Raw genomic sequence first — 23,143 nt, forward strand, 5'->3', positions numbered from 1 at the left:
AGGAGACAAAGCAACGGTGTTTCTACATGAAGTTAGTGAGTCTCTCTTAGATTAGAGTTGAATAGCGTCCTAGCTCATTCAGCAACAGAGACAATCACGATCTTAGCTCTTTTAGCAAGAAATGCTTTGAAAACAGTGTGCGTCTTATCATTGAGGTTGTCTTGTTAGGAAAATGAGTTAGGAGACAAAGTAACGGTGTTCCTACATGAAGTTAGTGAGTCTTTCTTAGATTGGAGTTGAATAGCGTCCTAGCTCATTCAGCAACAGAGACAATCACGATCTTAGCTCTTTTAGCCAGAAATGCATTGAAAACAGTGTGCGTCTTATCATTGAGGTTGTCTTGTTAGGAAAATGAGTTAGGAGACAAAGTAACGGTGTTCCTACATGAAGTTAGTGAGTCTCTCTTAGATTAGAGTTGAATAGCGTCTTAGCTCATTCAGCAACAGAGACAATCACGATCTTAGCTCTTTTAGCCAGAAATGCATTGAAAACAGTGTGCGTCTTATCATTGAGGTTGTCTTGTTAGGAAAATGAGTTAGGAGACAAAGTAACGGTGTTCCTACATGAAGTTAGTGAGTCTCTCTTAGATTAGAGTTGAACAGCGTCCTAGCTCATTCAGCAACAGAGACAATCACGATCTTAGCTCTTTTAGCCAGAAATGCATTGAAAACAGTGTGCGTCTTATCATTGAGGTTGTCTTGTTAGGAAAATGAGTTAGGAGACAAAGCAACGGTGTTTCTACATGAAGTTAGTGAGTCTCTCTTAGATTAGAGTTGAATAGCGTCCTAGCTCATTCAGCAACAGAGACAATCACGATCTTAGCTCTTTTAGCAAGAAATGCTTTGAAAACAGTGTGCGTCTTATCATTGAGGTTGTCTTGTTAGGAAAATGAGTTAGGAGACAAAGTAACGGTGTTCCTACATGAAGTTAGTGAGTCTTTCTTAGATTGAAGTTGAATAGCGTCCTAGCTCATTCAGCAACAGAGACAATCACGATCTTAGCTCTTTTAGCTAGAAATGCATTGAAAACAGTGTGCGTCTTATCATTGAGGTTGTCTTGTTAGGAAAATGAGTTAGGAGACAAAGTAACGGTGTTCCTACATGAAGTTAGTGAGTCTCTCTTAGATTAGAGTTGAATAGCGTCCTAGCTCATTCAGCAACAGAGACAATCACGATCTTAGCTCTTTTAGCCAGAAATGCATTGAAAACTGTGCGTCTTATCATTGAGGTTGTCTTGTTAGGAAAATGAGTTAGGAGACAAAGTAACGGTGTTCCTACATGAAGTTAGTGAGTCTTTCTTAGATTGAAGTTGAATAGCGTCCTAGCTCATTCAGCAACAGAGACAATCACGATCTTAGCTCTTTTAGCTAGAAATGCATTGAAAACAGTGTGCGTCTTATCATTGAGGTTGTCTTGTTAGGAAAATGAGTTAGGAGACAAAGTAACGGTGTTCCTACATGAAGTTAGTGAGTCTCTCTTAGATTAGAGTTGAATAGCGTCCTAGCTCATTCAGCAACAGAGACAATCACGATCTTAGCTCTTTTAGCCAGAAATGCATTGAAAACAGTGTGCGTCTTATCATTGAGGTTGTCTTGTTAGGAAAATGAGTTAGGAGACAAAGCAACGGTGTTTCTACATGAAGTTAGTGAGTCTCTCTTAGATTAGAGTTGAATAGCGTCCTAGCTCATTCAGCAACAGAGACAATCACGATCTTAGCTCTTTTAGCAAGAAATGCTTTGAAAACAGTGTGCGTCTTATCATTGAGGTTGTCTTGTTAGGAAAATGAGTTAGGAGACAAAGTAACGGTGTTCCTACATGAAGTTAGTGAGTCTCTCTTAGATTAGAGTTGAATAGCGTCCTAGCTCATTCAGCAACAGAGACAATCACGATCTTAGCTCTTTTAGCAAGAAATGCTTTGAAAACAGTGTGCGTCTTATCATTGAGGTTGTCTTGTTAGGAAAATGAGTTAGGAGACAAAGTAACGGTGTTCCTACATGAAGTTAGTGAGTCTCTCTTAGATTATAGTTGAATAGCGTCCTAGCTCATTCAGCAACAGAGACAATCACGATCTTAGCTCTTTTAGCAAGAAATACTTTGAAAACAGTGTGCGTCTTATCATTGAGGTTGTCTTGTTAGGAAAATGAGTTAGGAGACAAAGTAACGGTGTTCCTACATGAAGTTAGTGAGTCTCTCTTAGATTAGAGTTGAATAGCGTCCTAGCTCATTCAGCAACAGAGACAATCACGATCTTAGCTCTTTTAGCAAGAAATGCTTTGAAAACCGTGTGCGTCTTATCATTGAGGTTGTCTTGTTAGGAAAATGAGTTAGGAGACAAAGTAACGGTGTTCCTACATGAAGTTAGTGAGTCTTTCTTAGATTGAAGTTGAATAGCGTCCTAGCTCATTCAGCAACAGAGACAATCACGATCTTAGCTCTTTTAGCCAGAAATGCATTGAAAACAGTGTGCGTCTTATCATTGAGGTTGTCTTGTTAGGAAAATGAGTTAGGAGACAAAGTAACGGTGTTCCTACATGAAGTTAGTGAGTCTTTCTTAGATTGAAGTTGAATAGCGTCCTAGCTCATTCAGCAACAGAGACAATCACGATCTTAGCTCTTTTAGCCAGAAATGCATTGAAAACAGTGTGCGTCTTATCATTGAGGTGGTCTTGTTAGGAAAATGAGTTAGGAGACAAAGTAACGGTGTTCCTACATGAAGTTAGTGAGTCTCTCTTAGATTAGAGTTGAATAGCGTCCTAGCTCATTCAGCAACAGAGACAATCACGATCTTAGCTCTTTTAGCCAGAAATGCATTGAAAACAGTGTGCGTCTTATCATTGAGGTTGTCTTGTTAGGAAAATGAGTTAGGAGACAAAGCAACGGTGTTCCTACATGAAGTTACTGAGTCTCTCTTAGATTAGAGTTGAATAGCGTCCTAGCTCATTCAGCAACAGAGACAATCACGATCTTAGCTCTTTTAGCCAGAAATGCATTGAAAACAGTGTGCGTCTTATCATTGAGGTTGTCTTGTTAGGAAAATGAGTTAGGAGACAAAGCAACGGTGTTCCTACATGAAGTTAGTGAGTCTCTCTTAGATTGGAGTTGAATAGCGTCCTAGCTCATTCAGCAACAGAGACAATCACGATCTTAGCTCTTTTAGCCAGAAATGCATTGAAAACAGTGTGCGTCTTATCATTGAGGTTGTCTTGTTAGGAAAATGAGTTAGGAGACAAAGCAACGGTGTTCCTACATGAAGTTAGTGAGTCTCTCTTAGATTAGAGTTGAATAGCGTCCTAGCTCATTCAGCAACAGAGACAATCACGATCTTAGCTCTTTTAGCCTGAAATGCATTGAAAGCAGTGTGCGTCTTATCATTGAGGTTGTCTTGTTAGGAAAATGAGTTAGGAGGCAAAGTAACGGTGTTCCTACATGAAGTTAGTGAGTCTCTCTTAGATTAGAGTTGAATAGCGTCCTAGCTCATTCAGCAACAGAGACAATCACGATCTTAGCTCTTTTAGCCAGAAATGCATTGAAAGCAGTGTGCGTCTTATCATTGAGGTTGTCTTGTTAGGAAAATGAGTTAGGAGACAAAGTAACGGTGTTCCTACATGAAGTTAGTGAGTCTCTCTTAGATTAGAGTTGAATAGCGTCCTAGCTCATTTAGCAACAGAGACAATCACGATCTTAGCTCTTTTAGCCAGAAATGCATTGAAAACAGTGTGCGTCTTATCATTGAGGTTGTCTTGTTAGGAAAATGAGTTAGGAGACAAAGCAACGGTGTTCCTACATTAAGTTAGTGAGTCTCTCTTAGATTGGAGTTGAATAGCGTCCTAGCTCATTCAGCAACAGAGACAATCACGATCTTAGCTCTTTTAGCCAGAAATGCATTGAAAACAGTGTGCGTCTTATCATTGAGGTTGTCTTGTTAGGAAAATGAGTTAGGAGACAAAGCAACGGTGTTCCTACATGAAGTTAGTGAGTCTCTCTTAGATTAGAGTTGAATAGCGTCCTAGCTCATTCAGCAACAGAGACAATCACGATCTTAGCTCTTTTAGCCAGAAATGCATTGAAAGCAGTGTGCGTCTTATCATTGAGGTTGTCTTGTTAGGAAAATGAGTTAGGAGACAAAGTAACGGTGTTCCTACATGAAGTTAGTGAGTCTCTCTTAGATTAGAGTTGAATAGCGTCCTAGCTCATTCAGCAACAGAGACAATCACGATCTTAGCTCTTTTAGCCAGAAATGCATTGAAAACAGTGTGCGTCTTATCATTGAGGTTGTCTTGTTAGGAAAATGAGTTAGGAGACAAAGTAACGGTGTTCCTACATGAAGTTAGTGAGTCTCTCTTAGATTAGAGTTGAATAGCGTCCTAGCTCATTCAGCAACAGAGACAATCACGATCTTAGCTCTTTTAGCAAGAAATGTATTGAAAACAGTGTGCGTCTTATCATTGAGGTTGTATTGTTAAGAAAATGAGTTAGGAGACAAAGTAACGGTGTTCCTACATGAAGTTAGTGAGTCTCTCTTAGATTGGAGTTGAATAGTGTCCTAGCTCATTCAGCAACAGAGACAATCACGATCTTAGCTCTTTTAGCCAGAAATGCATTGAAAACAGTGTGCGTCTTATCATTGAGGTTGTCTTGTTAGGAAAATGAGTTAGGAGACAAAGTAACGGTGTTCCTACATGAAGTTAGTGAGTCTCTCTTAGATTAGAGTTGAATAGCGTCCTAGCTCATTCAGCAACAGAGACAATCACGATCTTAGCTCTTTTAGCCAGAAATGCATTGAAAACAGTGTGCGTCTTATCATTGAGGTTGTCTTGTTAGGAAAATGAGTTAGGAGACAAAGTAACGGTGTTCCTACATGAAGTTAGTGAGTCTCTCTTAGATTAGAGTTGAATAGCGTCCTAGCTCATTCAGCAACAGAGACAATCACGATCTTAGCTCTTTTAGCCAGAAATGCATTGAAAACAGTGTGCGTCTTATCATTGAGGTTGTCTTGTTAGGAAAATGAGTTAGGAGACAAAGCAACGGTGTTTCTACATGAAGTTAGTGAGTCTCTCTTAGATTAGAGTTGAATAGCGTCCTAGCTCATTCAGCAACAGAGACAATCACGATCTTAGCTCTTTTAGCAAGAAATGCTTTGAAAACAGTGTGCGTCTTATCATTGAGGTTGTCTTGTTAGGAAAATGAGTTAGGAGACAAAGTAACGGTGTTCCTACATGAAGTTAGTGAGTCTTTCTTAGATTGAAGTTGAATAGCGTCCTAGCTCATTCAGCAACAGAGACAATCACGATCTTAGCTCTTTTAGCTAGAAATGCATTGAAAACAGTGTGCGTCTTATCATTGAGGTTGTCTTGTTAGGAAAATGAGTTAGGAGACAAAGTAACGGTGTTCCTACATGAAGTTAGTGAGTCTCTCTTAGATTAGAGTTGAATAGCGTCCTAGCTCATTCAGCAACAGAGACAATCACGATCTTAGCTCTTTTAGCCAGAAATGCATTGAAAACAGTGTGCGTCTTATCATTGAGGTTGTCTTGTTAGGAAAATGAGTTAGGAGACAAAGCAACGGTGTTTCTACATGAAGTTAGTGAGTCTCTCTTAGATTAGAGTTGAATAGCGTCCTAGCTCATTCAGCAACAGAGACAATCACGATCTTAGCTCTTTTAGCAAGAAATGCTTTGAAAACAGTGTGCGTCTTATCATTGAGGTTGTCTTGTTAGGAAAATGAGTTAGGAGACAAAGTAACGGTGTTCCTACATGAAGTTAGTGAGTCTTTCTTAGATTGGAGTTGAATAGCGTCCTAGCTCATTCAGCAACAGAGACAATCACGATCTTAGCTCTTTTAGCCAGAAATGCATTGAAAACAGTGTGCGTCTTATCATTGAGGTTGTCTTGTTAGGAAAATGAGTTAGGAGACAAAGTAACGGTGTTCCTACATGAAGTTAGTGAGTCTCTCTTAGATTAGAGTTGAATAGCGTCTTAGCTCATTCAGCAACAGAGACAATCACGATCTTAGCTCTTTTAGCCAGAAATGCATTGAAAACAGTGTGCGTCTTATCATTGAGGTTGTCTTGTTAGGAAAATGAATTAGGAGACAAAGTAACGGTGTTCCTACATGAAGTTAGTGAGTCTCTCTTAGATTAGAGTTGAACAGCGTCCTAGCTCATTCAGCAACAGAGACAATCACGATCTTAGCTCTTTTAGCCAGAAATGCATTGAAAACAGTGTGCGTCTTATCATTGAGGTTGTCTTGTTAGGAAAATGAGTTAGGAGACAAAGCAACGGTGTTTCTACATGAAGTTAGTGAGTCTCTCTTAGATTAGAGTTGAATAGCGTCCTAGCTCATTCAGCAACAGAGACAATCACGATCTTAGCTCTTTTAGCAAGAAATGCTTTGAAAACAGTGTGCGTCTTATCATTGAGGTTGTCTTGTTAGGAAAATGAGTTAGGAGACAAAGTAACGGTGTTCCTACATGAAGTTAGTGAGTCTTTCTTAGATTGAAGTTGAATAGCGTCCTAGCTCATTCAGCAACAGAGACAATCACGATCTTAGCTCTTTTAGCTAGAAATGCATTGAAAACAGTGTGCGTCTTATCATTGAGGTTGTCTTGTTAGGAAAATGAGTTAGGAGACAAAGTAACGGTGTTCCTACATGAAGTTAGTGAGTCTCTCTTAGATTAGAGTTGAATAGCGTCCTAGCTCATTCAGCAACAGAGACAATCACGATCTTAGCTCTTTTAGCCAGAAATGCATTGAAAACTGTGCGTCTTATCATTGAGGTTGTCTTGTTAGGAAAATGAGTTAGGAGACAAAGTAACGGTGTTCCTACATGAAGTTAGTGAGTCTTTCTTAGATTGAAGTTGAATAGCGTCCTAGCTCATTCAGCAACAGAGACAATCACGATCTTAGCTCTTTTAGCTAGAAATGCATTGAAAACAGTGTGCGTCTTATCATTGAGGTTGTCTTGTTAGGAAAATGAGTTAGGAGACAAAGTAACGGTGTTCCTACATGAAGTTAGTGAGTCTCTCTTAGATTAGAGTTGAATAGCGTCCTAGCTCATTCAGCAACAGAGACAATCACGATCTTAGCTCTTTTAGCCAGAAATGCATTGAAAACAGTGTGCGTCTTATCATTGAGGTTGTCTTGTTAGGAAAATGAGTTAGGAGACAAAGCAACGGTGTTTCTACATGAAGTTAGTGAGTCTCTCTTAGATTAGAGTTGAATAGCGTCCTAGCTCATTCAGCAACAGAGACAATCACGATCTTAGCTCTTTTAGCAAGAAATGCTTTGAAAACAGTGTGCGTCTTATCATTGAGGTTGTCTTGTTAGGAAAATGAGTTAGGAGACAAAGTAACGGTGTTCCTACATGAAGTTAGTGAGTCTTTCTTAGATTGGAGTTGAATAGCGTCCTAGCTCATTCAGCAACAGAGACAATCACGATCTTAGCTCTTTTAGCCAGAAATGCATTGAAAACAGTGTGCGTCTTATCATTGAGGTTGTCTTGTTAGGAAAATGAGTTAGGAGACAAAGTAACGGTGTTCCTACATGAAGTTAGTGAGTCTCTCTTAGATTAGAGTTGAATAGCGTCTTAGCTCATTCAGCAACAGAGACAATCACGATCTTAGCTCTTTTAGCCAGAAATGCATTGAAAACAGTGTGCGTCTTATCATTGAGGTTGTCTTGTTAGGAAAATGAGTTAGGAGACAAAGTAACGGTGTTCCTACATGAAGTTAGTGAGTCTCTCTTAGATTAGAGTTGAACAGCGTCCTAGCTCATTCAGCAACAGAGACAATCACGATCTTAGCTCTTTTAGCCAGAAATGCATTGAAAACAGTGTGCGTCTTATCATTGAGGTTGTCTTGTTAGGAAAATGAGTTAGGAGACAAAGCAACGGTGTTTCTACATGAAGTTAGTGAGTCTCTCTTAGATTAGAGTTGAATAGCGTCCTAGCTCATTCAGCAACAGAGACAATCACGATCTTAGCTCTTTTAGCAAGAAATGCTTTGAAAACAGTGTGCGTCTTATCATTGAGGTTGTCTTGTTAGGAAAATGAGTTAGGAGACAAAGTAACGGTGTTCCTACATGAAGTTAGTGAGTCTTTCTTAGATTGAAGTTGAATAGCGTCCTAGCTCATTCAGCAACAGAGACAATCACGATCTTAGCTCTTTTAGCTAGAAATGCATTGAAAACAGTGTGCGTCTTATCATTGAGGTTGTCTTGTTAGGAAAATGAGTTAGGAGACAAAGTAACGGTGTTCCTACATGAAGTTAGTGAGTCTCTCTTAGATTAGAGTTGAATAGCGTCCTAGCTCATTCAGCAACAGAGACAATCACGATCTTAGCTCTTTTAGCCAGAAATGCATTGAAAACTGTGCGTCTTATCATTGAGGTTGTCTTGTTAGGAAAATGAGTTAGGAGACAAAGCAACGGTGTTTCTACATGAAGTTAGTGAGTCTCTCTTAGATTAGAGTTGAATAGCGTCCTAGCTCATTCAGCAACAGAGACAATCACGATCTTAGCTCTTTTAGCAAGAAATGCTTTGAAAACAGTGTGCGTCTTATCATTGAGGTTGTCTTGTTAGGAAAATGAGTTAGGAGACAAAGTAACGGTGTTCCTACATGAAGTTAGTGAGTCTTTCTTAGATTGAAGTTGAATAGCGTCCTAGCTCATTCAGCAACAGAGACAATCACGATCTTAGCTTTTTTAGCTAGAAATGCATTGAAAACAGTGTGCGTCTTATCATTGAGGTTGTCTTGTTAGGAAAATGAGTTAGGAGACAAAGTAACGGTGTTCCTACATGAAGTTAGTGAGTCTCTCTTAGATTAGAGTTAAATAGCGTCCTAGCTCATTCAGCAACAGAGACAATCACGATCTTAGCTCTTTTAGCAAGAAATGTATTGAAAACAGTGTGCGTCTTATCATTGAGGTTGTCTTGTTAAGAAAATGAGTTAGGAGACAAAGTAACGGTGTTCCTACATGAAGTTAGTGAGTCTCTCTTAGATTGGAGTTGAATAGCGTCCTAGCTCATTCAGCAACAGAGACAATCACGATCTTAGCTCTTTTAGCCAGAAATGCATTGAAAACAGTGTGCGTCTTATCATTGAGGTTGTCTTGTTAGGAAAAAGAGTTAGGAGACAAAGTAACGGTGTTCCTACATGAAGTTAGTGAGTCTCTCTTAGATTGGAGTTGAATAGCGTCCTAGCTCATTCAGCAACAGAGACAATCACGATCTTAGCTCTTTTAGCAAGAAATGCATTGAAAACAGTGTGCGTCTTAGCATTGAGGTTGTCTTGTTAGGAAAATGAGTTAGGAGACAAAGCAACGGTGTTCCTACATGAAGTTACTGAGTCTCTCTTAGATTGGAGTTGAATAGCGTCCTAGCTCATTCAGCAACAGAGACAATCACGATCTTAGCTCTTTTAGCCAGAAATGCATTGAAAACAGTGTGCGTCTTATCATTGAGGTTGTCTTGTTAGGAAAATGATTTAGGAGACAAAGCAACGGTGTTCCTACATGAAGTTAGTGAGTCTCTCTTAGATTGGAGTTGAATAGCGCCCTAGCTCATTCAGCAACAGAGACAATCACGATCTTAGCTCTTTTAGCTAGAAATGCATTGAAAACAGTGTGCGTCTTATCATTGAGGTTGTCTTGTTAGGAAAATGAGTTAGGAGACAAAGCAACGGTGTTCCTACATGAAGTTACTGAGTCTCTCTTAGTTTAGAGTTGAATAGCGTCCTAGCTCATTCAGCAACAGAGACAATCACGATCTTAGCTCTTTTAGCCAGAAATGCATTGAAAGCAGTGTGCGTCTTATCATTGAGGTTGTCTTGTTAGGAAAATGAGTTAGGAGACAAAGTAACGGTGTTCCTACATGAAGTTAGTGAGTCTCTCTTAGATTAGAGTTGAATAGCGTCCTAGCTCATTCAGCAACAGAGACAATCACGATCTTAGCTCTTTTAGCAAGAAATACTTTGAAAACAGTGTGCGTCTTATCATTGAGGTTGTCTTGTTAGGAAAATGAGTTAGGAGACAAAGTAACGGTGTTCCTACATGAAGTTAGTGAGTCTTTCTTAGATTGAAGTTGAATAGCGTCCTAGCTCATTCAGCAACAGAGACAATCACGATCTTAGCTCTTTTAGCTAGAAATGCATTGAAAACAGTGTGCGTCTTATCATTGAGGTTGTCTTGTTAGGAAAATGAGTTAGGAGACAAAGTAACGGTGTTCCTACATGAAGTTAGTGAGTCTCTCTTAGATTAGAGTTGAATAGCGTCCTAGCTCATTCAGCAACAGAGACAATCACGATCTTAGCTCTTTTAGCCAGAAATGCATTGAAAACAGTGTGCGTCTTATCATTGAGGTTGTCTTGTTAGGAAAATGAGTTAGGAGACAAAGTAACGGTGTTCCTACATGAAGTTAGTGAGTCTCTCTTAGATTAGAGTTGAATAGCGTCCTAGCTCATTCAGCAACAGAGACAATCACGATCTTAGCTCTTTTAGCAAGAAATGTATTGAAAACAGTGTGCGTCTTATCATTGAGGTTGTATTGTTAAGAAAATGAGTTAGGAGACAAAGTAACGGTGTTCCTACATGAAGTTAGTGAGTCTCTCTTAGATTGGAGTTGAATAGCGTCCTAGCTCATTCAGCAACAGAGACAATCACGATCTTAGCTCTTTTAGCCAGAAATGCATTGAAAACAGTGTGCGTCTTATCATTGAGGTTGTCTTGTTAGGAAAATGAGTTAGAAGACAAAGTAACGGTGTTCCTACATGAAGTTAGTGAGTCTCTCTTAGATTAGAGTTGAATAGCGTCCTAGCTCATTCAGCAACAGAGACAATCACGATCTTAGCTCTTTTAGCAAGAAATGTATTGAAAACAGTGTGCGTCTTATCATTGAGGTTGTATTGTTAAGAAAATGAGTTAGGAGACAAAGTAACGGTGTTCCTACATGAAGTTAGTGAGTCTCTCTTAGATTGGAGTTGAATAGCGTCCTAGCTCATTCAGCAACAGAGACAATCACGATCTTAGCTCTTTTAGCCAGAAATGCATTGAAAACAGTGTGCGTCTTATCATTGAGGTTGTCTTGTTAGGAAAATGAGTTAGAAGACAAAGTAACGGTGTTCCTACATGAAGTTAGTGAGTCTCTCTTAGATTAGAGTTGAATAGCGTCCTAGCTCATTCAGCAACAGAGACAATCACGATCTTAGCTCTTTTAGCCAGAAATGCATTGAAAACAGTGTGCGTCTTATCATTGAGGTTGTCTTGTTAGGAAAATGAGTTAGGAGACAAAGTAACGGTGTTCCTACATGAAGTTAGTGAGTCTCTCTTAGATTAGAGTTGAATAGCGTCCTAGCTCATTCAGCAACAGAGACAATCACGATCTTAGCTCTTTTAGCCAGAAATGCATTGAAAACAGTGTGCGTCTTATCATTGAGGTTGTCTTGTTAGGAAAATGAGTTAGGAGACAAAGCAACGGTGTTTCTACATGAAGTTAGTGAGTCTCTCTTAGATTAGAGTTGAATAGCGTCCTAGCTCATTCAGCAACAGAGACAATCACGATCTTAGCTCTTTTAGCAAGAAATGCTTTGAAAACAGTGTGCGTCTTATCATTGAGGTTGTCTTGTTAGGAAAATGAGTTAGGAGACAAAGTAACGGTGTTCCTACATGAAGTTAGTGAGTCTTTCTTAGATTGAAGTTGAATAGCGTCCTAGCTCATTCAGCAACAGAGACAATCACGATCTTAGCTCTTTTAGCTAGAAATGCATTGAAAACAGTGTGCGTCTTATCATTGAGGTTGTCTTGTTAGGAAAATGAGTTAGGAGACAAAGTAACGGTGTTCCTACATGAAGTTAGTGAGTCTCTCTTAGATTAGAGTTGAATAGCGTCCTAGCTCATTCAGCAACAGAGACAATCACGATCTTAGCTCTTTTAGCCAGAAATGCATTGAAAACAGTGTGCGTCTTATCATTGAGGTTGTCTTGTTAGGAAAATGAGTTAGGAGACAAAGTAACGGTGTTCCTACATGAAGTTAGTGAGTCTCTCTTAGATTAGAGTTGAATAGCGTCTTAGCTCATTCAGCAACAGAGACAATCACGATCTTAGCTCTTTTAGCCAGAAATGCATTGAAAACAGTGTGCGTCTTATCATTGAGGTTGTCTTGTTAGGAAAATGAGTTAGGAGACAAAGTAACGGTGTTCCTACATGAAGTTAGTGAGTCTCTCTTAGATTAGAGTTGAATAGCGTCCTAGCTCATTCAGCAACAGAGACAATCACGATCTTAGCTCTTTTAGCCAGAAATGCATTGAAAACAGTGTGCGTCTTATCATTGAGGTTGTCTTGTTAGGAAAATGAGTTAGGAGACAAAGCAACGGTGTTTCTACATGAAGTTAGTGAGTCTCTCTTAGATTAGAGTTGAATAGCGTCCTAGCTCATTCAGCAACAGACACAATCACGATCTTAGCTCTTTTAGCAAGAAATGCTTTGAAAACAGTGTGCGTCTTATCATTGAGGTTGTCTTGTTAGGAAAATGAGTTAGGAGACAAAGTAACGGTGTTCCTACATGAAGTTAGTGAGTCTTTCTTAGATTGAAGTTGAATAGCGTCCTAGCTCATTCAGCAACAGAGACAATCACGATCTTAGCTCTTTTAGCTAGAAATGCATTGAAAACAGTGTGCGTCTTATCATTGAGGTTGTCTTGTTAGGAAAATGAGTTAGGAGACAAAGTAACGGTGTTCCTACATGAAGTTAGTGAGTCTCTCTTAGATTAGAGTTGAATAGCGTCCTAGCTCATTCAGCAACAGAGACAATCACGATCTTAGCTCTTTTAGCCAGAAATGCATTGAAAACTGTGCGTCTTATCATTGAGGTTGTCTTGTTAGGAAAATGAGTTAGGAGACAAAGCAACGGTGTTTCTACATGAAGTTAGTGAGTCTCTCTTAGATTAGAGTTGAATAGCGTCCTAGCTCATTCAGCAACAGAGACAATCACGATCTTAGCTCTTTTAGCAAGAAATGCTTTGAAAACAGTGTGCGTCTTATCATTGAGGTTGTCTTGTTAGGAAAATGAGTTAGGAGACAAAATAACGGTGTTCCTACATGAAGTTAGTGAGTCGTTCTTAGATTGAAGTTGAATAGCGTCCTAGCTCATTCAGCAACAGAGACAATCACGATCTTAGCTTTTTTAGCTAGAAATGCATTGAAAACAGTGTGCGTCTTATCATTGAGGTTGTCTTGTTAGGAAAATGAGTTAGGAGACAAAGTAACGGTGTTCCTACATGAAGTTAGTGAGTCTCTCTTAGATTAGAGTTGAATAGCGTCCTAGCTCATTCAGCAACAGAGACAATCACGATCTTAGCTCTTTTAGCAAGAAATGTATTGAAAACAGTGTGCGTCTTATCATTGAGGTTGTATTGTTAAGAAAATGAGTTAGGAGACAAAGTAACGGTGTTCCTACATGAAGTTAGTGAGTCTCTCTTAGATTGGAGTTGAATTGCGTCCTAGCTCATTCAGCAACAGAGACAATCACGATCTTAGCTCTTTTAGCTAGAAATGCATTGAAAACAGTGTGTGTCTTATCATTGAGGTTGTCTTGTTAGGAAAATGAGTTAGGAGACAAAGTAACGGTGTTCCTACATGAAGTTAGTGAGTCTCTCTTAGATTAGAGTTGATTAGCGTCCTAGCTCATTCAGCAACAGAGACAATCACGATCTTAGCTCTTTTAGCCAGAAATGCATTGAAAACAGTGTGCGTCTTATCATTGAGGTTGTCTTGTTAGGAAAATGAGTTAGGAGACAAAGTAACGGTGTTCCTACATGAAGTTAGTGAGTCTCTCTTAGATTAGAGTTAAATAGCGTCCTAGCTCATTCAGCAACAGAGACAATCACGATCTTAGCTCTTTTAGCAAGAAATGTATTGAAAACAGTGTGCGTCTTATCATTGAGGTTGTCTTGTTAAGAAAATGAGTTAGGAGACAAAGTAACGGTGTTCCTACATGAAGTTAGTGAGTCTCTCTTAGATTGGAGTTGAATAGCGTCCTAGCTCATTCAGCAACAGAGACAATCACGATCTTAGCTCTTTTAGCCAGAAATGCATTGAAAACAGTGTGCGTCTTATCATTGAGGTTGTCTTGTTAGGAAAAAGAGTTAGGAGACAAAGTAACGGTGTTCCTACATGAAGTTAGTGAGTCTCTCTTAGATTGGAGTTGAATAGCGTCCTAGCTCATTCAGCAACAGAGACAATCACGATCTTAGCTCTTTTAGCAAGAAATGCATTGAAAACAGTGTGCGTCTTATCATTGAGGTTGTCTTGTTAGGAAAATGAGTTAGGAGACAAAGCAACGGTGTTCCTACATGAAGTTAGTGAGTCTCTCTTAGATTAGAGTTGAATAGCGTCCTAGCTCATTCAGCAACAGAGACAATCACGATCTTAGCTCTTTTAGCCAGAAATGCATTGAAAACAGTGTGCGTCTTATCATTGAGGTTGTCTTGTTAGGAAAAAGAGTTAGGAGACAAAGTAACGGTGTTCCTACATGAAGTTAGTGAGTCTCTCTTAGATTGGAGTTGAATAGCGTCCTAGCTCATTCAGCAACAGAGACAATCACGATCTTAGCTCTTTTAGCAAGAAATGCATTGAAAACAATGTGCGTCTTATCATTGAGGTTGTCTTGTTAGGAAAATGAGTTAGGAGACAAAGCAACGGTGTTCCTACATGAAGTTACTGAGTCTCTCTTAGATTAGAGTTGAATAGCGTCCTAGCTCATTCAGCAACAGAGACAATCACGATCTTAGCTCTTTTAGCCAGAAATGCATTGAAAACAGTGTGCGTCTTATCATTGAGGTTGTCTTGTTAGGAAAATGATTTAGGAGACAAAGCAACGGTGTTCCTACATGAAGTTAGTGAGTCTCTCTTAGATTGGAGTTGAATAGCGCCCTAGCTCATTCAGCAACAGAGACAATCACGATCTTAGCTCTTTTAGCTAGAAATGCATTGAAAACAGTGTGCGTCTTATCATTGAGGTTGTCTTGTTAGGAAAATGAGTTAGGAGACAAAGCAACGGTGTTCCTACATGAAGTTACTGAGTCTCTCTTAGATTAGAGTTGAATAGCGTCCTAGCTCATTCAGCAACAGAGACAATCACGATCTTAGCTCTTTTAGCCAGAAATGCATTGAAAGCAGTGTGCGTCTTATCATTGAGGTTGTCTTGTTAGGAAAATGAGTTAGGAGACAAAGTAACGGTGTTCCTACATGAAGTTAGTGAGTCTCTCTTAGATTAGAGTTGAATAGCGTCCTAGCTCATTCAGCAACAGAGACAATCACGATCTTAGCTCTTTTAGCAAGAAATACTTTGAAAACAGTGTGCGTCTTATCATTGAGGTTGTCTTGTTAGGAAAATGAGTTAGGAGACAAAGTAACGGTGTTCCTACATGAAGTTAGTGAGTCTTTCTTAGATTGAAGTTGAATAGCGTCCTAGCTCATTCAGCAACAGAGACAATCACGATCTTAGCTCTTTTAGCTAGAAATGCATTGAAAACAGTGTGCGTCTTATCATTGAGGTTGTCTTGTTAGGAAAATGAGTTAGGAGACAAAGTAACGGTGTTCCTACATGAAGTTAGTGAGTCTCTCTTAGATTAGAGTTGAATAGCGTCCTAACTCATTCAGCAACAGAGACAATCACGATCTTAGCTCTTTTAGCCAGAAATGCATTGAAAACAGTGTGCGTCTTATCATTGAGGTTGTCTTGTTAGGAAAATGAGTTAGGAGACAAAGTAACGGTGTTCCTACATGAAGTTAGTGAGTCTCTCTTAGATTAGAGTTAAATAGCGTCCTAGCTCATTCAGCAACAGAGACAATCACGATCTTAGCTCTTTTAGCAAGAAATGCATTGAAAACAGTGTGCGTCTTATCATTGAGGTTGTCTTGTTAGGAAAATGAGTTAGGAGACAAAGCAACGGTGTTCCTACATGAAGTTAGTGAGTCTCTCTTAGATTGGAGTTGAATAGCGTCCTAGCTCATTCAGCAACAGAGACAATCACGATCTTAGCTCTTTTAGCCAGAAATGCATTGAAAACAGTGTGCGTCTTATCATTGAGGTTGTCTTGTTAGGAAAATGAGTTAGGAGACAAAGTAACGGTGTTCCTACATGAAGTTAGTGAGTCTCTCTTAGATTGGAGTTGAATAGCGTCCTAGCTCATTCAGCAACAGAGACAATCACGATCTTAGCTCTTTTAGCAAGAAATGCATTGAAAACAGTGTGCGTCTTATCATTGAGGTTGTCTTGTTAGGAAAATGAGTTAGGAGACAAAGCAACGGTGTTCCTACATGAAGTTACTGAGTCTCTCTTAGATTAAAGTTGAATAGCGTCCTAGCTCATTCAGCAACAGAGACAATCACGATCTTAGCTCTTTTAGCCAGAAATGCATTGAAAACAGTGTGCGTCTTATCATTGAGGTTGTCTTGTTAGGAAAATGAGTTAGGAGACAAAGCAACGGTGTTTCTACATGAAGTTAGTGAGTCTCTCTTAGATTAGAGTTGAATAGCGTCCTAGCTCATTCAGCAACAGAGACAATCACGATCTTAGCTCTTTTAGCAAGAAATGCTTTGAAAACAGTGTGCGTCTTATCATTGAGGATGTCTTGTTAGAAAAAAGTATTAGGAGACAAAGTAACGGTGTTCCTACATGAAGTTAGTGAGTCTCTCTTAGATTAGAGTTGAATAGCGTCCTAGCTCATTCAGCAACAGAGACAATCACGATCTTAGCTCTTTTAGCCAGAAATGCATTGAAAGCAGTGTGCGTCTTATCATTGAGGTTGTCTTGTTAGGAAAATGAGTTAGGAGACAAAGTAACGGTGTTCCTACATGAAGTTAGTGAGTCTCTCTTAGATTAGAGTTGAATAGCGTCCTAGCTCATTCAGCAACAGAGACAATCACGATCTTAGCTCTTTTAGCAAGAAATGCTTTGAAAACAGTGTGCGTCTTATCATTGAGGTTGTCTTGTTAGGAAAATGAGTTAGGAGACAAAGTAACGGTGTTCCTACATGAAGTTAGTGAGTCTCTCTTAGATTAGAGTTGAATAGCGTCCTAGCTCATTCAGCAACAGAGACAATCACGATCTTAGCTCTTTTAGCCAGAAATGCATTGAAAGCAGTGTGCGTCTTATCATTGAGGTTGTCTTGTTAGGAAAATGAGTTAGGAGACAAAGTAACGGTGTTCCTACATGAAGTTAGTGAGTCTCTCTTAGATTAGAGTTGAATAGCGTCCTAGCTCATTCAGCAACAGAGACAATCACGATCTTAGCTCTTTTAGCAAGAAATGCTTTGAAAACAGTGTGCGTCTTATCATTGAGGTTGTCTTGTTAGGAAAATGAGTTAGGAGACAAAGCAACGGTGTTCCTACATGAAGTTACTGAGTCTCTCTTAGATTAGAGTTGAATAGCGTCCTAGCTCATTCAGCAACAGAGACAATCACGATCTTAGCTCTTTTAGCCAGAAATGCATTGAAAACAGTGTGCGTCTTATCATTGAGGTTGTCTTGTTAGGAAAATGAGTTAGGAGACAAAGTAACGGTGTTCCTACATGAAGTTAGTGAGTCTCTCTTAGATTAGAGTTGAATAGCGTCCTAGCTCATTCAGCAACAGAGACAATCACGATCTTAGCTCTTTTAGCCAGAAATGCATTGAAAACAGTGTGCGTCTTATCATTGAGGTTGTCTTGTTAGGAAAATGAGTTAGGAGACAAAGCAACGGTGTTTCTACATGAAGTTAGTGAGTCTCTCTTAGATTAGAGTTGAATAGCGTCCTAGCTCATTCAGCAACAGAGACAATCACGATCTTAGCTCTTTTAGCAAGAAATGCTTTGAAAACAGTGTGCGTCTTATCATTGAGGTTGTCTTGTTAGGAAAATGAGTTAGGAGACAAAGTAACGGTGTTCCTACATGAAGTTAGTGAGTCTTTCTTAGATTGAAGTTGAATAGCGTCCTAGCTCATTCAGCAACAGAGACAATCACGATCTTAGCTCTTTTAGCTAGAAATGCATTGAAAACAGTGTGCGTCTTATCATTGAGGTTGTCTTGTTAGGAAAATGAGTTAGGAGACAAAGTAACGGTGTTCCTACATGAAGTTAGTGAGTCTCTCTTAGATTAGAGTTGAATAGCGTCCTAGCTCATTCAGCAACAGAGACAATCACGATCTTAGCTCTTTTAGCCAGAAATGCATTGAAAACTGTGCGTCTTATCATTGAGGTTGTCTTGTTAGGAAAATGAGTTAGGAGACAAAGCAACGGTGTTTCTACATGAAGTTAGTGAGTCTCTCTTAGATTAGAGTTGAATAGCGTCCTAGCTCATTCAGCAACAGAGACAATCACGATCTTAGCTCTTTTAGCAAGAAATGCTTTGAAAACAGTGTGCGTCTTATCATTGAGGTTGTCTTGTTAGGAAAATGAGTTAGGAGACAAAGTAACGGTGTTCCTACATGAAGTTAGTGAGTCTTTCTTAGATTGAAGTTGAATAGCGTCCTAGCTCATTCAGCAACAGAGACAATCACGATCTTAGCTTTTTTAGCTAGAAATGCATTGAAAACAGTGTGCGTCTTATCATTGAGGTTGTCTTGTTAGGAAAATGAGTTAGGAGACAAAGTAACGGTGTTCCTACATGAAGTTAGTGAGTCTCTCTTAGATTAGAGTTGAATAGCGTCCTAGCTCATTCAGCAACAGAGACAATCACGATCTTAGCTCTTTTAGCAAGAAATGTATTGAAAACAGTGTGCGTCTTATCATTGAGGTTGTATTGTTAAGAAAATGAGTTAGGAGACAAAGTAACGGTGTTCCTACATGAAGTTAGTGAGTCTCTCTTAGATTGGAGTTGAATTGCGTCCTAGCTCATTCAGCAACAGAGACAATCACGATCTTAGCTCTTTTAGCTAGAAATGCATTGAAAACAGTGTGCGTCTTATCATTGAGGTTGTCTTGTTAGGAAAATGAGTTAGGAGACAAAGTAACGGTGTTCCTACATGAAGTTAGTGAGTCTCTCTTAGATTAGAGTTGATTAGCGTCCTAGCTCATTCAGCAACAGAGACAATCACGATCTTAGCTCTTTTAGCCAGAAATGCTTTGAAAACAGTGTGCGTCTTATCATTGAGGTTGTCTTGTTAGGAAAATGAGTTAGGAGACAAAGTAACGGTGTTCCTACATGAAGTTAGTGAGTCTCTCTTAGATTAGAGTTAAATAGCGTCCTAGCTCATTCAGCAACAGAGACAATCACGATCTTAGCTCTTTTAGCAAGAAATGTATTGAAAACAGTGTGCGTCTTATCATTGAGGTTGTCTTGTTAAGAAAATGAGTTAGGAGACAAAGTAACGGTGTTCCTACATGAAGTTAGTGAGTCTCTCTTAGATTGGAGTTGAATAGCGTCCTAGCTCATTCAGCAACAGAGACAATCACGATCTTAGCTCTTTTAGCCAGAAATGCATTGAAAACAGTGTGCGTCTTATCATTGAGGTTGTCTTGTTAGGAAAAAGAGTTAGGAGACAAAGTAACGGTGTTCCTACATGAAGTTAGTGAGTCTCTCTTAGATTGGAGTTGAATAGCGTCCTAGCTCATTCAGCAACAGAGACAATCACGATCTTAGCTCTTTTAGCAAGAAATGCATTGAAAACAGTGTGCGTCTTATCATTGAGGTTGTCTTGTTAGGAAAATGAGTTAGGAGACAAAGCAACGGTGTTCCTACATGAAGTTAGTGAGTCTCTCTTAGATTGGAGTTGAATAGCGTCCTAGCTCATTCAGCAACAGAGACAATCACGATCTTAGCTCTTTTAGCCAGAAATGCATTGAAAACAGTGTGCGTCTTATCATTGAGGTTGTCTTGTTAGGAAAAAGAGTTAGGAGACAAGGTAACGGTGTTCCTACATGAAGTTAGTGAGTCTCTCTTAGATTGGAGTTGAATAGCGTCCTAGCTCATTCAGCAACAGAGACAATCACGATCTTAGCTCTTTTAGCAAGAAATGCATTGAAAACAGTGTGCGTCTTATCATTGAGGTTGTCTTGTTAGGAAAATGAGTTAGGAGACAAAGCAACGGTGTTCCTACATGAAGTTACTGAGTCTCTCTTAGATTAGAGTTGAATAGCGTCCTAGCTCATTCAGCAACAGAGACAATCACGATCTTAGCTCTTTTAGCCAGAAATGCATTGAAAACAGTGTGCGTCTTATCATTGAGGTTGTCTTGTTAGGAAAATGATTTAGGAGACAAAGCAACGGTGTTCCTACATGAAGTTAGTGAGTCTCTCTTAGATTGGAGTTGAATAGCGCCCTAGCTCATTCAGCAACAGAGACAATCACGATCTTAGCTCTTTTAGCTAGAAATGCATTGAAAACAGTGTGCGTCTTATCATTGAGGTTGTCTTGTTAGGAAAATGAGTTAGGAGACAAAGCAACGGTGTTCCTACATGAAGTTACTGAGTCTCTCTTAGATTAGAGTTGAATAGCGTCCTAGCTCATTCAGCAACAGAGACAATCACGATCTTAGCTCTTTTAGCCAGAAATGCATTGAAAGCAGTGTGCGTCTTATCATTGAGGTTGTCTTGTTAGGAAAATGAGTTAGGAGACAAAGTAACGGTGTTCCTACATGAAGTTAGTGAGTCTCTCTTAGATTAGAGTTGAATAGCGTCCTAGCTCATTCAGCAACAGAGACAATCACGATCTTAGCTCTTTTAGCAAGAAATACTTTGAAAACAGTGTGCGTCTTATCATTGAGGTTGTCTTGTTAGGAAAATGAGTTAGGAGACAAAGTAACGGTGTTCCTACATGAAGTTAGTGAGTCTTTCTTAGATTGAAGTTGAATAGCGTCCTAGCTCATTCAGCAACAGAGACAATCACGATCTTAGCTCTTTTAGCTAGAAATGCATTGAAAACAGTGTGCGTCTTATCATTGAGGTTGTCTTGTTAGGAAAATGAGTTAGGAGACAAAGTAACGGTGTTCCTACATGAAGTTAGTGAGTCTCTCTTAGATTAGAGTTGAATAGCGTCCTAGCTCATTCAGCAACAGAGACAATCACGATCTTAGCTCTTTTAGCCAGAAATGCATTGAAAACAGTGTGCGTCTTATCATTGAGGTTGTCTTGTTAGGAAAATGAGTTAGGAGACAAAGTAACGGTGTTCCTACATGAAGTTAGTGAGTCTCTCTTAGATTAGAGTTGAATAGCGTCCTAGCTCATTCAGCAACAGAGACAATCACGATCTTAGCTCTTTTAGCAAGAAATGTATTGAAAACAGTGTGCGTCTTATCATTGAGGTTGTATTGTTAAGAAAATGAGTTAGGAGACAAAGTAACGGTGTTCCTACATGAAGTTAGTGAGTCTCTCTTAGATTAGAGTTGAATAGCGTCCTAGCTCATTCAGCAACAGAGACAATCACGATCTTAGCTCTTTTAGCCAGAAATGCATTGAAAACAGTGTGCGTCTTATCATTGAGGTTGTCTTGTTAGGAAAATGAGTTAGGAGACAAAGTAACGGTGTTCCTACATGAAGTTAGTGAGTCTCTCTTAGATTAGAGTTGAATAGCGTCCTAGCTCATTCAGCAACAGAGACAATCACGATCTTAGCTCTTTTAGCCAGAAATGCATTGAAAACAGTGTGCGTCTTATCATTGAGGTTGTCTTGTTAGGAAAATGAGTTAGGAGACAAAGCAACGGTGTTTCTACATGAAGTTAGTGAGTCTCTCTTAGATTAGAGTTGAATAGCGTCCTAGCTCATTCAGCAACAGAGACAATCACGATCTTAGCTCTTTTAGCAAGAAATGCTTTGAAAACAGTGTGCGTCTTATCATTGAGGTTGTCTTGTTAGGAAAATGAGTTAGGAGACAAAGTAACGGTGTTCCTACATGAAGTTAGTGAGTCTTTCTTAGATTGAAGTTGAATAGCGTCCTAGCTCATTCAGCAACAGAGACAATCACGATCTTAGCTCTTTTAGCTAGAAATGCATTGAAAACAGTGTGCGTCTTATCATTGAGGTTGTCTTGTTAGGAAAATGAGTTAGGAGACAAAGTAACGGTGTTCCTACATGAAGTTAGTGAGTCTCTCTTAGATTAGAGTTGAATAGCGTCCTAGCTCATTCAGCAACAGAGACAATCACGATCTTAGCTCTTTTAGCCAGAAATGCATTGAAAACAGTGTGCGTCTTATCATTGAGGTTGTCTTGTTAGGAAAATGAGTTAGGAGACAAAGTAACGGTGTTCCTACATGAAGTTAGTGAGTCTCTCTTAGATTAGAGTTGAATAGCGTCCTAGCTCATTCAGCAACAGAGACAATCACGATCTTAGCTCTTTTAGCAAGAAATGTATTGAAAACAGTGTGCGTCTTATCATTGAGGTTGTCTTGTTAAGAAAATGAGTTAGGAGACAAAGTAACGGTGTTCCTACATGAAGTTAGTGAGTCTCTCTTAGATTAGAGTTGAATAGCGTCCTAGCTCATTCAGCAACAGAGACAATCACGATCTTAGCTCTTTTAGCCAGAAATGCATTGAAAACAGTGTGCGTCTTATCATTGAGGTTGTCTTGTTAGGAAAATGAGTTAGGAGACAAAGTAACGGTGTTTCTACATGAAGTTAGTGAGTCTCTCTTAGATTAGAGTTGAATAGCGTCCTAGCTCATTCAGCAACAGAGACAATCACGATCTTAGCTCTTTTAGCCAGAAATGCATTGAAAACAGTGTGCGTCTTATCATTGAGGTTGTCTTGTTAGGAAAATGAGTTAGGAGACAAAGCAACGGTGTTTCTACATGAAGTTAGTGAGTCTCTCTTAGATTAGAGTTGAATAGCGTCCTAGCTCATTCAGCAACAGAGACAATCACGATCTTAGCTCTTTTAGCAAGAAATGCTTTGAAAACAGTGTGCGTCTTATCATTGAGGTTGTCTTGTTAGGAAAATGAGTTAGGAGACAAAGTAACGGTGTTCCTACATGAAGTTAGTGAGTCTTTCTTAGATTGAAGTTGAATAGCGTCCTAGCTCATTCAGCAACAGAGACAATCACGATCTTAGCTCTTTTAGCTAGAAATGCATTGAAAACAGTGTGCGTCTTATCATTGAGGTTGTCTTGTTAGGAAAATGAGTTAGGAGACAAAGTAACGGTGTTCCTACATGAAGTTAGTGAGTCTCTCTTAGATTAGAGTTGAA

The sequence above is a fragment of the Engystomops pustulosus genome, chromosome 5 (assembly GCF_040894005.1).
Source record: "Engystomops pustulosus chromosome 5, aEngPut4.maternal, whole genome shotgun sequence".
Classification (NCBI taxonomy): domain Eukaryota; kingdom Metazoa; phylum Chordata; class Amphibia; order Anura; family Leptodactylidae; genus Engystomops; species Engystomops pustulosus.